Genomic DNA, 17823 nt, shown 5'->3' on the forward strand with positions numbered 1-17823 from the left:
ATGCCATTTTTGCCCAGTCTCTTTCTCGTTGTTGAATCATGAACTTTGACCTTTACTAATGCACTCCCCCTTGCTAAGCAAGCTCACTACTGTCATTTAAAATATGGAAAGAGCCACTACAATAGAACTGAGGCCTCCAAATTTATAAGAGATGTCACCTTGTCTATATCCATCTTTTGTACAAAAAATTATATTTAGCTTGACAATGTTGGCATCCAGTTAAAGCATCATGCCCAACTTTGCCTTACAGAGCTATCAGCATGGTTGCAGATTCTTAGCTTAGTTTCACACACCCTTCATGTGTTTTTTAGAGAGACACGGCTCTCTGGGCTGTTCATGTCAGACATCGCATACTCCTGCTGAGCACTCACAAAACCTCTGTCTCTCCCATCAGCCTGTGGATCAATTAGACCGACAGTGACAGACAGATTGATAGGCAGACAAACAAACAGAGATATGCAGGCAGACTGATGATAATGCAGAGGCAATGTAATGCAATTTCTATGTGGAAAGCCCATCCCCCTTTCCCACTGCAACACACATGCTCACAAATAGACCCTGGCTTCGCTCTAATTTCAAAGATAAACATCACTGAGTGAAAATGGAATTGGAAATTAATCACAGCTATAAATTAAGTCACCTTTAGGGGTATCCTTTATCCTCGTTAGAGTTAATGGTAGCTAGGTAAAGTCAACCTGTGTGCCAAGCTCCAGAATACTGAGGATTTTGAATTATGACAAATGGCACAATATGATTTGCAGACAAAGCAATGGTTAGCGGCTGATTTTTTTTTTTTAACTTTGCAACAGTGAGCCACGGTGAGACAGTGAATAGCGGCGACAGCAGTCATGTGCCACACAGTAAAGCTGCTTTCCATCGCTTTGGGCACACTTTACTGCTGCTCTTGATATCGGTATTAAAAGTGATTTGCTGCTCCGTATGTGGCAAGGAATCAAAACTTAATTTAGGCAGATAAAGATGCCATTTGGGAGGGAGATAAAGTGCTGCATCATGGGAGATGTGTTCCCCAGCTTGCTCTCAGCTCCTCACCCTTACAGCGTCCTCAGATTTACTAGCTCTTTTTTCTTGCTCCATAAAACAGCAAATCTGCTCGCCAGGCGACACGGCAAATGTTAATGGATTCATTTGTCAAGAACCTTCCACTTATTTACAGTCCTCTTCCATTACCGTCTCTCCTCCTGTAAGAGGAAATCTAGTGGACAAAGTCAAAATATCGATTTGCCTGTCCATCAGACTGTGAGTCATCCTGTAAAACACACCAAGCCGAAGACACTGCTGCCACCAGGAGTGTTTAAACATGACAGTTACACAATCAGTGCACACGGCTCCCCCCCCCCTCCTAAATTATGTAATGCAGTACAAGTGAGATGTGAAGCTGATCGCATTTGCAGCACATAAAAAATATCATTGCATTTTGATTCTGATCTTATCTATTTAATAATTTGCCGGTTCTCTGTCATTGATTATTTTGCAACCACCTGAACTTTGGGGGAAATCATTAGCATTTTTTTAGTATTTGAATTAAATATAATGTTGAGAGTTGGGGCTTCGGACACGTTGAATATCTGATTGTTGAGCATTTTTATTTATGAGTAAATGTCTCCCGAGTTTCAAGTAGATAAGCTAGAAAAACACTCAGTAGCTCTGTTTACCTATTTATCATGTATAGCTTACTCAAAGTGCTGGTGCTGATAATATTGGCTTCCTGTAGCTCCTTAGACCACCCAGGTGGCTTTAGTGTGACTGCTGATGCATGCCAGGCCTTGAGCCTGTACTATCAGTACCAGGTACTGATAGTTCAGACTTCTCATTTGAACACTCAAGCCTGGGGGAAGGTGAACGCCCTGCTGTGCCATCAGATATCCCCCTACCTCGACACATCTTATATCGTCTCCACTGTCCCGGTTTGATCAAAGCACCCAGCACCAGTCCAAACTTCCCAAGATCAGATCCATCTAAGCAGGTCACAATCTGATCAGAAAAAAAATGAACAAAAAAAGATTCATGGCAACTTATGTACAGTAATAGTAGCAGTAAGGCTTGATGGAGGGGGAATAGTGGCGCTTCATTAATTATTACCGAAACATCAAAAGCAATGCAAGACACAGTGGCAAACGTTAGCAGGTCACACACAAGCCAACAGCTCATAAATATACACAGCCAATTAACTGATTTTAGAACAGCATCCTGTGTGCCATGCAATAATGTTTGTGGAAAGTTCTGGGAAATAATCGCAATGCCACCACATGTTAACACACAGTGGGATGCATGCATTTTTTGTTCTTCTATGTTTAGTGTTCTTTGTCCCACTGATGTTTTTTACTGGAGACCTAAGCTCATTAAGACTCTTTAGACTGTTGTCCTTCAAAACCACATCACCTTAATTGCAGCCTGGACTGGTGGCATTTCAACAGAAGAGCATTACTGCAATATCCCCAAGGCAGAGACAGAATGTCTGTGATTCATTGTGGAATTAAATAAAATAAAAAACATCACTGGAAAAAAAAGGAGCCTCTTTTCACTACGTGTTATGATTCAGATCTGCAGAGGTTCCTGCATTTCTTTGACTATATAAAAGACCCCTATTATCCTTCGCTACCTTGGCTTAAAGGCCAGGCACATATGGCATGTTTAGCACTGTGGCATCTCACTGTCTGATTCTGTTTCGGCCCCTCTTCATTTCCTCTTCCATTCTTTTTTCTTTTCCTACAGTCCCCACCTCCCATGCAGGGAAATGGTTTGGCCTTTCTGAAGTAAACAGGCATTAATCACTTCTTGAGAGGGAATTGTCTGAGGGACAGCCCAAGGCATTTGAAAGGGGCCACACAAAGTCACATGGGACTGGGAGATAGATGCTGGAGGGGTGGTGGGTGTTATGGCTCCCTATGGGATGTGTACAGCACCAGCTGATGGGGTCAGCGTGTCCACCTTGGGTAAGTGTGTCAAGGACAGTGAGAGGAGGAGGTGAGACTTTGGCTATGGTTGAAAAATGCTGTTGCAAACTGGAGCAGTGGGCTAAGAGAAATTCTTTGTTTCCTCTCGTTTTTCCCCCTCCACCTCCTTTTTAGAAACAAGCGAGGAGTTTACGCCTGAACAAGTACAAAAGAGTTATGTGTTGTGAATGTCACAAAGTAACAAAAATAAGCCACATTTTCAATGTTAAATGTCAAAAATAAAAAACAAAATCTAGTCTGTACTGACATCTGTATATAAAATTAAGGTGTGTGTGCGTGAGGTGTTATTTTGGTATTTTGTAGTCTTTGATTTTTAGCACACAGCTTACTTGTTGTAGAATATTTATTTAGAGATTCAAGATAATCTCTTTGTATTCTTTGGGCTGTTCCTTCATTAGTTCCACAATAGTGAAATAACACAATCTAACACAATTCATGAAGCATGTAAGAAATAAAATAGTCATTTTAGTCATAATTACTAGTTCTTCTTGAGTGACCACATCAAATTGACTTTTTATGGGGCTTTATGAATCATTTTTTAAGAAAAAACTTTACAAATAAGCCTTTGTATTCAAATATCTACGGTAATCTGGATTTCATTTCAGACTTTTGTGCTAAAATAACAAAATAATATGTCACATATGTTTGGGGCAAGTACAAGTACATTGTTCCCCTGCCCTTAACCCTTGTATTGCTTTTTAAATAAACATTTTTACAGTTTTCCATAAAACAAACAAAAAAACATTAGTAATGCTCATGACATCTTTAATGATCCATTTTTGCATTAAAATGCCACTGAGTGACTGCAGACCACTGAGTGACTGCAGACCACTGAGTGACTGCAGACCACTGAGTGACTGCCATTGTAATAGAATCTCCAGTTAATTGCCAACAAACATGTACAGTTTGCAAGACACTATTATCCTGTCCACTAACTGTGATTGAATTCATGAAGTTATAGAGGGGTATATGTTGTGGACAAGAATATATTTTGTCAGCTAAAAAGTTGATCTTGATCCAAAGACAATCCAAATAAAAGATGGTTAATGTCAAGTCTGAATACAGAACACAGAGGCAGAGGAAAAAACACCTTTAATTGCCAAAAGAAAACTCAAAGAAACACAGGAGTCCAATAGATGCAGTAACTCGAAGGCACATATTTAAAAGCAGTAATGTACGAGGAGAGGAGAATTAAGACAAGATGTGGACTAAAACAGTGCCCACTACTGCATAACTATTAATTAACTAACTCTGAAGCACAAAGACTGACAAACCATAAAGGTAGAGACAGGGGAGCACAGAAGGTACAAGATGAAAATAGCACCAGCGACCATGGATACCATAGGCACCACAAGAATCGGAAATTATATTGGTTAATAATTTATCTTCTGAAGGATCCAGAAATACCGCAGCAATACTTTTCTCTTTTTTCAGTTCCCATTGATGGCAAGATGACTGCATACATCTGCTTAGTAGTTCCGAGCAGCTCTTCCAAAAACATTCTCATTTGCTAATTCAACAACTTATTTAATCCTCTTATAGCCTCATAAATATATGGTTAACCAATATTTAAAGACCATTTTAGGGGAACGTGAAGGAAAACAAATGTTTTTCTTTTTGTTGGTGTGTTTTTACTGCCGTAATGTTTTAATAAAAGTCCCCTAAATATATGTGGCACATTTATAAAACAAAGGGAGCTGACCAAAGTGTGTGCACATACTGGGAGAGGCAATGGAGCCTTATGGATGGCAGTGTCTCTCAGTCTGAGTTAGGCATCCAGAGCTGCCACAAGATGAAAAATGAATGAGAAAGACTGAACAGCTTTTGGGTGGCCTGATTAAAAAGTAGTAAGGTGGGGCTGATAAGGTGGTTAGAAAGATAAGTTTTGCAATTTGGCTCTACACATGTACAGTGTGAAGAATAGGGGGTTATTGTTTTTCCTCCAAAAATGGCTGAGTACTTGTCTGAAGCCCTTCAGGATCAGATTGACTTTGATATTTAGGATGATTATCCTGCTTTTTAATGTAGATTGTGCTGAGTCACAGATGAAGGACTCATACCCTGACATTAAAGATGCCTTGATAAACGTGGATAATAAAGGCAGTAGCCATATTATTGACAATGGGGGCAGGGACAAAAGGTCTAGGTCTGAGTGCATGAAAGCAGACTGTGATAAAAGCTGCTTGCACTTTAGTCAAACACGCAGTTATACAATACACCGCACAGTAATGAATATGCAATGAGTGAAAAGCTGCTGCTGTCTACTTAAATCTCACATGCAGCTCAACATAAAAGACACTTGACTTGGACTTGACATGGGATTTCTGACAAATATCGCCTAATAAAGACACGAATATTAGTTGAATATGCCCGTGAGCACCATTGAAGGTCTCTTGGTGAATGTGTGAATAGATAACTTTTAGGTAACTTATTGTGACAGCTAACTCTAGAGATGGCCGATTAATTTGCACTCACAAATGAGGCAGTTTTTTGTTTTTTTACCAAAAATGTCACTTTTTTTCCCCACTCGAGGCAATTACCGACACTTTTTAAGCAAAATATTATTTATTTCCCCCAATGTGCTTTGAACACAATTACATTCCCGGTGCAAAAATAACAGCCATTAACATTATCCTTTCATGCATGTACTGACAGGAGTGAAATGTGTTAATTGGTACGGCGTTAATAATAACAGCAGTATTAAAAATAATAATAACAGTAACAGGTGACCCATCAACAACTGATGGATTCAGGCTTTACACATTGCAATGCCTCTATTCCAGTTTCCCTACTCCTTTATTCAAAAGTAATGAAACAATGCTTGACTCCTGATTTTACCTACCCCAATGCACCCCAGCAGTCCATCAATGATCTGCTGGTGTGCATTTTAGTGATGAGAAGCGACGGAGAAAGAAATATGTTATTCTAAAATCCTGCTGAGGTTAATGTGCACGTAGGAAAATCAGGGGAATATCTTGTGAAACCGTAGTCCTGTTATTAATGAATTACTCATTTGTGATTCCTTGCGATACAGGAGCACAAAAATATAATTTTTTGCCACGAGGCTTTCACTTCAACTCTATCACCTCTATCCAAATAGCATTTTTTAAAGCAATCTCTCCTTGGCCACTGCAGACAGGAGGTGTAATTGCAGCCACCGGCAACACCCTCATTTGTACATTTTGTGTTATTTACATTGCACGTGTGGTTTGTCAAGTTTCCCTTTTTGGATGTGAATCAGACTCTTGCATGTCTTAAAGCCATTATACGGCTCGTGCTGGTCTCCAGCTTGTTACAGCCGCTCTGGGAGACAGCAGGGAGACATATGTTCCTCGTCCTAAGTGGTGCTTTAAAAGGTATTGATGGTTTAAAAGCAGCTAGTAAGTGATCAGTGAGGAGACTTCTCTGTCTGTTTCATTGTGATGGCCGTATCACGAACAATGCCCAACCAGACCAAAGGAAATGCTTAAAAAACTGTGTCAGATTACCCTCAATAAAACAGTTGCTGCACATATTGAATTGACCCGGTCCTAATGGTGTTCCTAATGCACTAGTTTTGCTGTAATTTTGGTTATAAATATGTATATGTCATTAGATCACATATCACACTTTTTTTTAAATTGCAGTTGGAGTAAGCGGCATTAAGGGTCCTTTGCTTTATGTGGAGTGACAGTTGGACAACAACTGGAGTCTTGGCAAAGCAGGAGCAACTCTCTGATTGCCAGATGGCTGCCAAGCAATGTTTGGATGCAATTGAGAAGGAGGGGAAAAAGCCATTTCTACACTTAAAGTTTATCTTTCATTTCTTCCATATAACCTAAAACTTCATAAAACTGTAATATTTTCAGTAATCTATGGTTTAGGACCTCTAAAGACTCTATGGCGTGTTTTCTGACCCCAAATAGTCACATGACTGCATGTAGTTGCAATATTCATTATAAACTACAGTAAATATGTTTTAAAAAGCAAACATTTTTAACGATATTTACTTTCCAGCTGCCTTTGCCCGTTCACCAGCATCGAATTAATAGTTTCCCAATAGTCTGAATCAGTCTCATTTAGCTGTCTCAGTTTGCCAGGATCACACACAAAAATTCAAATTCCTGTTAGATGAGAGAAAAAAGCTTGGCATAATGTTCCGAGGTGTAAGAGCTCTCCACTTTCTCTAAGATGCTTTCATCTCGCCCGTCTGAAAGTGAGGCCCGTTGTTCTTTGTTAGGGTGTGAGTTTCGTCTGCGTTATGAGCTGACATGACACGGCGAGGGGTGTTTGTACATCCAGTGTTTGAATTACTGAGGAGTAAAGGCTTGCGTGGTGATGTATGAGCAGGATGTCAGGTCTGTCTGTTAACAATGATTTATGAACGCTCGAGGGGGGTAGGGAGCAGCGGCGGGTTGCGGTAATGCAGTCAGACTGAAAAAGCTACTGTAAACACAGTGTATGACATGTAATGAAAGCTCACACAGGAATCCATTACACCCTTTCACATTCCACTCTTATGATCTCGCATGAAAAACAGTCTCGTTCCAGGGCAATGAACGGCCAAAGTACTTCATCTAAACATCTTAGAGAAATTGCTCTGCCGACGTATTACTTCCTGACTGCATAAGTGAACCGAGAAGGAAATCCTGCAGAAGAAAGATCTCAGTGACAAAGAAAATGTTGCCACAATAAACTTTCCAATCTGTCATCCACACTCTTATGATACTTAGACAAACATGACATGAGTCTTCCCCAGTCCTGTGGAGAGCACTACTGTAACCTGAAACTCGGGCTCATCAAAGAAATTCCAATAAGCAGTGGAGACATTTTCCAGAGAACGTCCTGTGGGGGTCTTGGTGGCAACCAGCACTGATGGGTGGGGTCAGCGTGTCAAACTCCAATCCTGCCCCATTAGTCAACACAGGTCCCATTAATGCATCAGCCATCAGATCTGCACAGCTGCAGAGGAAAGGGGGACGTGTAAACACAAAGGGAAGAACGGGGAGAAGGAGCTGGATGTGGAGAGCTGGGATTTACATCCTTGTTGCATAAAGTACAAGCTATTAGTGCGCCGCGCTGCTGCAGCGTAGGCTTACAAGCAAGCTGTGAGTGCGGGGTCAGATCAATCGCAGACCAGCTGGCAGGCCCTTTTCAAGCCACGGACAAGCTAAAAGAAAGGTTGAATAGTTGAAGTGTATTTCTGCACGTCGTATGTGTGTGTGTCCACTGAACAATAGAGGGCAAAAAACGTGTGTTTTTTTCATGAGTAGCTGTAGTACATGTAAGCATCCTTTTCAAGGAATGACCTGCTTGTCTCATTATTAGGTTGTCGCCAGAGGGGAGCAATATGCAAACCGAGAGGGGGGGAAATGTAAAATGAATATATATAATGTCTAACTCATTATAAACACTCAGAGTTATGGTGCATTAAATCATGCTGCTCGAAAAGCACTTGAAGTCCTGAAAGGTAAGGATTTTAATTTGTAAATAAACAGTTGCTTCCGAAGAAACAAGGGCTCATTTATTTAATATTTTATAAGCCCTTTATGCCAGTCCATTCATGTAAAACTATTAGCCATTAATATAAAATATATTGTATATATATATTGTATATTAGGCTGGCATTTACTTTCGCACCTTATAATATACCATTCTAAACATCTGCTTTAGTACCTTTAATGCCCAGTAAACAGTACACTTAGTAGCTGGGGCAATGTTCAAAGAAGAACAAGTAAAAAGCACATCAATTAAAATAAAAAGCTAATACAGACAACAATGTTATTGATCCCACTGCCCTAGGAGCAGAAACCAGACGTTTGAGGGAGGTGCTGATGAGAAAACAAAAGAAGGCCTTAATTCCAGTTTTGTTGCTCCACTGCACCAGATTGAAGCCCAGAGAGCTTTCCTCCACTCCCCTGCTGAGACAGGCTGTGGCAGAATAGCTGGGGCTTTCAGTCAGGCTTCACTTCAGGCTCAGAAACAGGGGAGTTGTGAGCTGGTGGGGTTCCTCCTGGGCAGGGGGCGGATGATCTTCCAGGACCCCTGTTCGGTTTCTGCTCCGGGTTACACTGGCGATAGTAGGGGGGTTCTTCATCTTTAAGTCCCTAAAGGGTGTCCTTACCCTCTGGTTGAACCTCAATTAAAAAGAGGCTGATATCAAACAGAACCATTCACCCCTTTAATCAGCCTTTAGAAGGACAATGGAGATGGAAAGAAAGAAAGAAAGAAAGAAAGAAAGAAAGAAAGAAAGAAAGAAAGAAAGAAAGAAAGAAAGAAATTTTGACTAATTTAGACTCAATATTAACTGATAGGAGAATTGAATCTATTTCTTTTTCTGACGTATGATATTTATCAAAGACGAAATGCATAAAATTACTTACTTTCTTTTTGAAAAAACATTTTCTGTTTTCTGTCTTACTGAGAAAACAGCCACAGCCAATTTTCAATTGCAAATAGAGCAACATCTTCTTGAAAAATCACATATTCTGAAACTGTAGATGAAAATAAATAAATGCAAATGTATCCTTGCTTGCAAGTTTGCCTGTCATTAACTTTCATTTCTTGACAGTCTGGAGTAAAATGAGAAACAACAACAAAATAAAGCAGTTTTAAACTTTGCTTTTGTCTCCCACACCTTTTTCTGCTCTTGGGGTTAGCTACCTTGTAGGTACAACACAAACACTGCTGGTCTCAATTACATCAACATTGTTGCTACACTTAAGTGCAGTAACCTAATCCCCTCTGAAACAGAAGGGTTTCAACCTTAGCCAGCGGGCTGGGAGGGGAGGAGAGAGCCGAGTACAAGTGGAGGAGGGTGTTGTCACCGCACTTTACACCATTATAGCATACTGTAGAAGTGGTGGGAGCTGGAGGGTCATTTAGATAGGGTTCCTCTACCCGAGGTGTTAAATTCAAAACCACATTTATTATGGCAAAAAAAAAAGCTTTTTCTTTCAGCATCTGCTCACTTAACTTTAATTATAGCTTCCTTTCAGGGAGCGTAGGCCATTAAGCTGGGCTTGGTCCTTAACTCTATTTCCTCTCAGCATATAGTGTGGAGCACTGTGTCATGGCTGGATACAGCTCTGATACGTGGAAAGGTAAAATTTATTCTTCCTCTTTTGCTGTGCCAGTAAACACTCCACTCGAGATCTACAATCTCATAGGACTGAGACAAACATTTTGAAGTAGATCTTTCAAAAAGGAAGAAAAAAACCAGCAGCAATATGAAAGCCTTGCTTGTAGTCACTGTAAACACAGTGGACTTATTTATGACTATGCCGCGTGTTTGAATGCCACTAAAGTACATACATGCACATTTGTTTGTGCACATATGTGTTTATCTTTCTATAGGCCTTGCACTTGGCCCATATTTTTCTTCATTGTGCTCCCAGTACCCCACTGGGGAGGAAGAAGAGGGAGATTAACTGTGTTTCCTGTTGGTGAGGCTTTGATGTTAAGTCCTGGGGGAAATGCTGTTCACTCACATTTTCCCTTCATCTACTGTGTGTCATTCAACGTGTACACCACCTCCAAAGTCACCAAGCCCTTCACGCTGTTAGCTACCTGCTTCTAGAGACATCAGTTGTGTTGTAAGCCATTACGTTTGACCTAAACTTGGGGGGAAAGTTTTTTTATTCTGCCTGAACTGTTTTCATTAAAAATAAGAGGGAGGTTTAAGGAAGAACAAACAATAAATGATGGCCTGTTGATAGATCTGTAGCACTTAATACACAACGCAGAAATGATCTATTATAAAATAGCCAAAGCTTATGACACAGCATTAATTAGTTGCTGTGAGGAGTGTTTGATGGACACTGGGTGTATTTATGGGTGTAGTTCAGGCAGCTTGGTGGTGCAGCACTCAGTACTGCCAACACATGGCAAGAAACTTACAGAGTTCAAGACATCCGTGTTATGTAAAGCACTTTTTTCCCACTACCCACACACAGGTCCACAACCAGGTTGTTTTGCAACAACCAGGTTGGGCCCCCTTTGCCTCTAGATCTGCCTTAAATTCTTCATGGCATAGATTCAACAAGGTGCTGCTAAGATTTTGGACCATATTGACATGATAGGATCAAAACGTTGGTGATGCAAATTTCATATTTCACTGGATTTGAGTACAGTGAAATCTAATATGTTGTCCGATCAGAGATCATCTTCTGCATACTTTGCTTGTAATTAGTAGTTATTTGAGTTACTGTTGCCATCCAAACAGCCTGAAGCAGTCTGGCCAGTCTCATCTGACATCTAACATCAAAAAAAGGCATTTTTGCCCAGAGAACTGCCGCTCACTGGATATTTTCTCTTTTTCAGAGCACTCTCTCAACAACCGTGCCTCATTCAAAGTCACTTAAATCACCTTTCTTCCCTATTGTGGTGCTCAGCTTGAAATTCAGCAGGTTATCATGACCGTGTCTACATGCCTAAATGCACGTAGTTCCAGCAATGTGATTGACTGTTTAGATATCTGTATTAACATGAAGATGAACAGGTTTAACTTAAGAATGTAGGTAATGAGTGTATGTAAGGCTTATTGTGTTCAAGTGTAATGAAATTTGTTATAAATGACCAGAATAACACTGAAGCACAATAAAACACTTTCATCACACACATTATTCTTACCAAAACCTCAAAATGTTACTGTGACCATCATATAGTTAGCCCATCAGCAGCCCGTGACTGGATCATATTACATCAGTAGCAATCAGACCTCACTTCAAACTGTTGACCCATAAATTAATACTCCTCCTTAAGACTTGTAAACAGACTTTGATGTAAAATCAGTGGCTACACTTTTAATGCAAGGTCTAACCACATTTAGCTTAGGGGCACCTACCTACTGGTTCCCCATGAATTTTCAAGTTACTCAGGCATTTCTGTATGACTCTAGTGATAGTAATTCCATTACATAACCAAAACTTAATTCGTATAGATCTTTAAAAAAAAAAGAAAAAAAAAGTATATATATATATATATATATATATATATATATATATATATATATATATATATATATATATATATATATATATATATATATATATATATATATATATATGTGTGTGTGTGTGTGTGTGTGTGTGTGTGTGTGTGTGTGTGTGCGCGCGTGTGTGTGTGTGTGTGTGTGTGTGTGTGTGTGTGTGTGTGTGTGATACAATATATTGTCACGGGCCATGATGTTTTTTTGAGTGTAACTTAAAAGCAGACATGTTTGTTATTTCCTACACTTCAGAGAATGTCGTTGCTGCCTTTTGTATGTCACCCATGCTGAGAGATCTTTATAGCCCACCTGTACACTGTCTGTGCACTGCCTCGCTGCTATTTACTGATATTTTAGTGAATTTTGCCAGCATCTATTAATGTTTTACTTCACTCACTCACATGCTGTATATCACATGTCTGCATGCTGTTTGGATGTGTTTGGGTGCAAAGGGGCAAATACATTTTAAACATAAAAAATGTGTATTTTATTATGGATTCATTCTCTGCCACTTTACTTGTACAGACTTATAAGCTTTTGTCCGTTAATGAGTTATATTCTCCAGTAAATAAAAAGAGCTATGAACAATATTCAGTGTGTGTGTGTGTGTGTGTGTGTGTGTGTGTGTGTGTGTGTGTGTGTGTGTGTGTGTGTGTGTGATACAATATATTCTTCTCATACTAAAGTAATTTCCCCAACAAATTTAATTATCAACTTGGCATTTGTGCATTTGCATTCAACAGCATTTCCTTGTCTTACTTCACCTTGATGACCAAGCGGCCTCTGGGTCCAATTTGTTGGGAGCATTTTTAAATATGCTGTTCTATCTGTTTAAGCAAATGTACTTCAAATAATGTGTTTTGACACTGCAGGATTTATGGTTTTGTGAAGCTACCGCATATCAGCTCTTGATATGCATACGCGGTATTACATCTGCAACCTTCTGAGGAACTTTTCTGCAAAGAGGGTATTTTAATACAGCATTTCAGCTTTTTGCACTCTGGTGATTAGGATGGGGACACTAGATGAGCTGCTGTTCTTTCATGTTGGAGACGACCGTGGAAAGCACAGTACTGCGGCTTTTATTATAAGCTCTGAATACTAGACCTGTCATGACACAGCATATTGAGATCAGAGTTTTAAGGTTAATATGGGAACCTCAAAAGCACAAAAAAGTGAGGAGACAGTTAACAATTTAGATGGTGGCACAGCTGCAAAGGCTTGGGACCAGGAATGTTACATATATGCATACATGTCTGTGTTTTCTCTACTTTAGGAAATTCTTTCTTCACTGAAAACTGAAGATAATGTATATTCAAATTAAATAATATATCCATATAAAATACAAGTTAGTCATTTTAGTCATAGATCCAGCTTAATAGGAATGCCACTTATTCTAATTGAAGCACTGTTTAGTGTTATAGGCAAACTATTAAGCCTTTGGTCTCTGTGGCAGCTGGAGCGCTCTTTCGAGCTGTCAGTGAGATTGACGATTGAGACAGTACATGAATTTCAAATCCTAGAGGAACATAAGGGGCTGGCAACATAAACAGGTATGAAACTCCAGTAAAAGGACTCAGAAGAAGGCAATTAAGAGCTCTAAATGTAAATCAGCTGCATGCACCATACTCCCACTTTTCCAGTCTGTGGATCGTGGTGAACTGAAGAGGCCCCCTCCTCTCATTTGTCCAGCCCTCCTGCTCAGTCATCAGGGACTGGCTCAAGAAAAAACAGGGTTCCTGGGCCTTGGCAATCAATTACAGGTCCTCTAACCCCAAAGTAAGAATAGAGGATGCCAGGATGGGGGGTAAATGCAAACAGATAGACATAAGCACGCATACACAAACACAAACAATATTTGTATATCTGAGCATTGAAGTGAAGCCAAGCATGGCTGTGATGACCCCTTTTCACACATCAACAAACACCATTTATCTTGGATGAGTACTGGTCTCATGTTGAGGAGCTTTTGTTGCCTTAAATATCAGTTGTTTATTAAGCGTGAGCGTGTATTTAATAGAGTCCCCTCTCTGTTTATTCACAGAGAATGACAAAAAACCCCAAAGGAATTAGATTTTTTTTTAATGCTGTTAATTTTCTATATAAAAATTTTCCTACCCTCTGGTCTGGTCAAGCTAGTGTATTGATGTCTTTTTTTTGTTTTCCTTCTTTTGAGAGAGAAGGAGACTCCAGATTGGACAGGGTTGATGAGAGGACTACGATTTACCAGATGGCACATTGTGTGTTCTTGTTTCTTGGCAGTCTGACCCTACTGAATATTGAGATGAGACACCAGCTTGGGTTTTCAGGAAAAAAGTGTGAAATTTCTTGGAGTCAGTGTATTGATCTGTCACCTTCTGCATTGGATTGGAGGAACGGTCTTAAAAACTGTCAGGGGAAAAAAAATGTAATGAAGCAAATATGAAATCCTTACGATTAAAATAGGCTGTTGAACAGCTACACGGACACGATTTAATGATTTGCTAAGCTACAGGTCTAAAAAGGGTCGCCGTTCTTTATTCATTCTGCATCCGCACATCAATCAAACACTTGCTGTTACTGAACTTTGTGTTTAAGGGGATAGTTTTGACTTCCTTCTCATACGCATTCCTCATTAAACAAAAAAACATATCTGGCTTGCAGACCTGCCTAAGGTTTTACAAAAGCTAACTTGAAAAGGCCTCGGCACAGGTCTTTTCATCAGGGGACCTGGACTCTTTCATTAACCTCTTACAACAGTGCAGGAGACAACAGGCAGCTGGACTGCATTTGGGCACAGATTGGGACCGACCATGTGTTTGGCTGGGAGCGCGGTGATGAGGTGAACTCGGATGTAGAAAAGGAAGTTTCCAAAAATAACGTCCTTGCCACTTAACTGGATCACTGACTCTCATTGCAAAGCAAGGGATGCTATATTGTATTAAATAATAACTCATCTAGTTTATGCTTGAGGATAATATATCTTTCAAAATCAGAAAGAAGAATAGATTTGGTCATGACATAAATATATATACCCCAAAAGCCCTGGTTAATATCAATGATGCAGTGTGTGTTGGCTGATGACGACATGGCTGTTTATGAGATGCTCTCAGTGGGAAGTAAGGCAGTGGCTGGGGTGCCACCTTGAGGTTTACAAATGTACTCATATTTAGTTTTTCATGTCTGATTGAAGAGTGGAAAAAGCACAGACTGCTAACTGTATTTCAAAAAATGAAAGAAATATTCTTATTTTAAACAGGTTTTAAAATATATTTTTGATTTTTGCATTGCACTAGAAAGGACTGATAGTGGATTAAAAGTGGGATGACTGAGTGAAACCTTTCATTGGGAAATTCTTTGGAAAGTGTTTTCTCCTCAACTTTAGCAACTCGGTGACTTTCCTTATTAGGACTCAAGACCGAGAACACCCAACATCACCCTGCACTACACAGTAGACGTACTGCACCCTCATTCTGTGCCAGACAAAGAAACGGGTGAACTGGAGAGCGCCCCGGCTGTACGTCACAGTCAGAGACAGTGAAAGTGCATCGACAATTCAGCTTCCAACTGCAGGACACATGCTGGTAAATTTATAGAAGTATTAAACATTAAATGCTCTGATGCAATTGCGATTTCATGACAGGGAAATGGGATACTTAATAACTCTCTGAGTGAACAACTTTCAAGCTTGATATGAGCTACAATTAGGTCAAACTGGCTGGTGCATTAGCAGAAGGACAAGAGGCAGTTTTAGGACTTTTCTTCTCTGGGATGGGTGAAACGCAGCATTAATCACAGTAATGTTGCTGCAGTGGCGCAAGAGACAGCCCATGACGCCTTCTCTGCATAATTTTCTAAAGCGAACACTGTGCTCTCCTATTAATTTATGTACTGCTACCGGGGCTGCACAGTAAAGCCTTCTGAAGATGCTTATAGAGATGTGCTTCACAGGCTGGATGATAATACATTTGGCTCACTGCAGAAACTTTGCTGTAGTGCTGCCATATATATATTCACGGACTTTTGTAAAGTCTTCAGTGCACCCAACTTCTGAGAGCACGGGACAAAGAGGAGATTATCCTGTCCACAATAACTTCAGAATGAAGAAAGAGGCACCAAGCTGTCTTTCTGTTTCTGTTCTGCAGCATCTCCCAGCTCATTAATCACTGTAGCATTTCTGTTTATTCACAGTATTACTGCTCATTCCCTCATTTATTTCAGTACTATTTAACAAACTACATTAAATAATGAAGTGTGCCTTTTAAAAAGAAAATTAACTGTCAGAGCCATTCATTTAACTCCCAAATCCCTGTAACTCCAGTGTTATACTAGCTGGGAGTGAAATAATGTGCAAAGTCAGTTTTATGGTGTTTTTTTCAATGCTGAAATATTTTTAATGGACTTAAATCAGCTGTCTCGACATAATAAAATAATAATAAAAAGTTTATGAATGTAGCAGTCCATGATGAAAAACAAGCAAACAAAACTGCCCTTCTAGAGTACATGATAGATAGATAGATAGATAGATAGATAGATAGATAGATAGATAGATAGATAGATAGATAGATAGATAGATAGATAGATAGATAGATAGATAGATAGATAGATAGATAGATAGATAGATAGATAGATAGATGCATTTAAAAATATTGTATATTTTAAATATGGCAATCTACAGGGCTCACTTGACTAAAGATATTGCATAACTATAGTCTTATTGCACTACTATATTCATGGATTATGAATGAGGTATCAGTGCAGCAGGATCAGTTCAAGTGCAGTCACTGCAGCACACTTCACAATGTGGTGATCCTATTCACATGTCCAGTGAAAACATTAATAAATAAAACAAAAGGAAGCACACTTTTTTTACAACTAAGATTCCGTCAAAATTAAAACAATGTTTGCTTTTATTTCCTCGTTAATAATAAGTTCGGCAAAGTTTCCTCACTTCATTTCTAGCAATTAAAATAATATTACCAAATGTTTCGTTTCTAACAACATGTGTCAGCAGAACAGGACAAAATGAACACAAGACAACGTAGACTGAAATACTAAATCCAATAAGCCATTCTGCATGTTACACAGAACTGAGCAGTTTAGGAAATAGCACACTGACAAAGATGCTCTCCTCTTCTGCATGTCTGCAATGCAGAAGTCCATACAGTTTGTGCTATCCATCGGATCTGCTGAAACAGCAGTGTACCTCTCAGTGCTTCCCATCTTCTGACAGTCAGCCTGATATGGAAGGCAGCATGGAAGAGAGAATCAATTAGAGGCCCATGCACTGGAATGACAGCAGGGATGGAGTAGGTTTGGAGAGCAAGGACTGGAATACTCTCTGGAAATTGTCAGTTAAGCAAAAATAATGACAATCAGATGTATCTTTATCTCTCCTCCAATCAGTCTCGAGATTCTTTTAGAAGTGCACACACAGCAGACTCGCATGCACTGACACACACGCACACACTTTTTTAAGGTACATCAAGTAACAGCATAAACGTGAAAAGCTTTAGAGTAGAAAGGCATTAAGGATTAAATTACAATGTTTAACCAGAATTAAAATACTTCAAGTGTACAGTTACCTATTTCTTTCTTTTTTCTTTTTTTAAATTTACAAATGTGTATATTCATCGATGCAATGGTGCCACACAAAATGCAAACAAAAAGTCAACAGAAAGCAAAAACTACTTGAACTTCTGACCCGGTACCTTGCGCATCACTGGATCACTTCACCTACCACCCTCTTGCCATACTATATAGACAAAAGTGCTAAGCTACCTACACATTACACCAACAGGAGCTGCTGATCCATGAAAAAAATACATGCCATGAAGCTCCCGGTTCACAGGTTTTGTGCTGATGTTAATGTCAGCGAAGGTTTGGAGCTCTGCAGTAACT

Source organism: Aulonocara sp. 'chitande type north' Nkhata Bay, linkage group LG7, assembly GCF_057382095.1.
Source record: "Aulonocara sp. 'chitande type north' Nkhata Bay isolate Kocher_YH1m ecotype deep benthic linkage group LG7, A_spYH_male_GT1.1, whole genome shotgun sequence".
Taxonomy (NCBI): domain Eukaryota; kingdom Metazoa; phylum Chordata; class Actinopteri; order Cichliformes; family Cichlidae; genus Aulonocara; species Aulonocara sp. 'chitande type north' Nkhata Bay.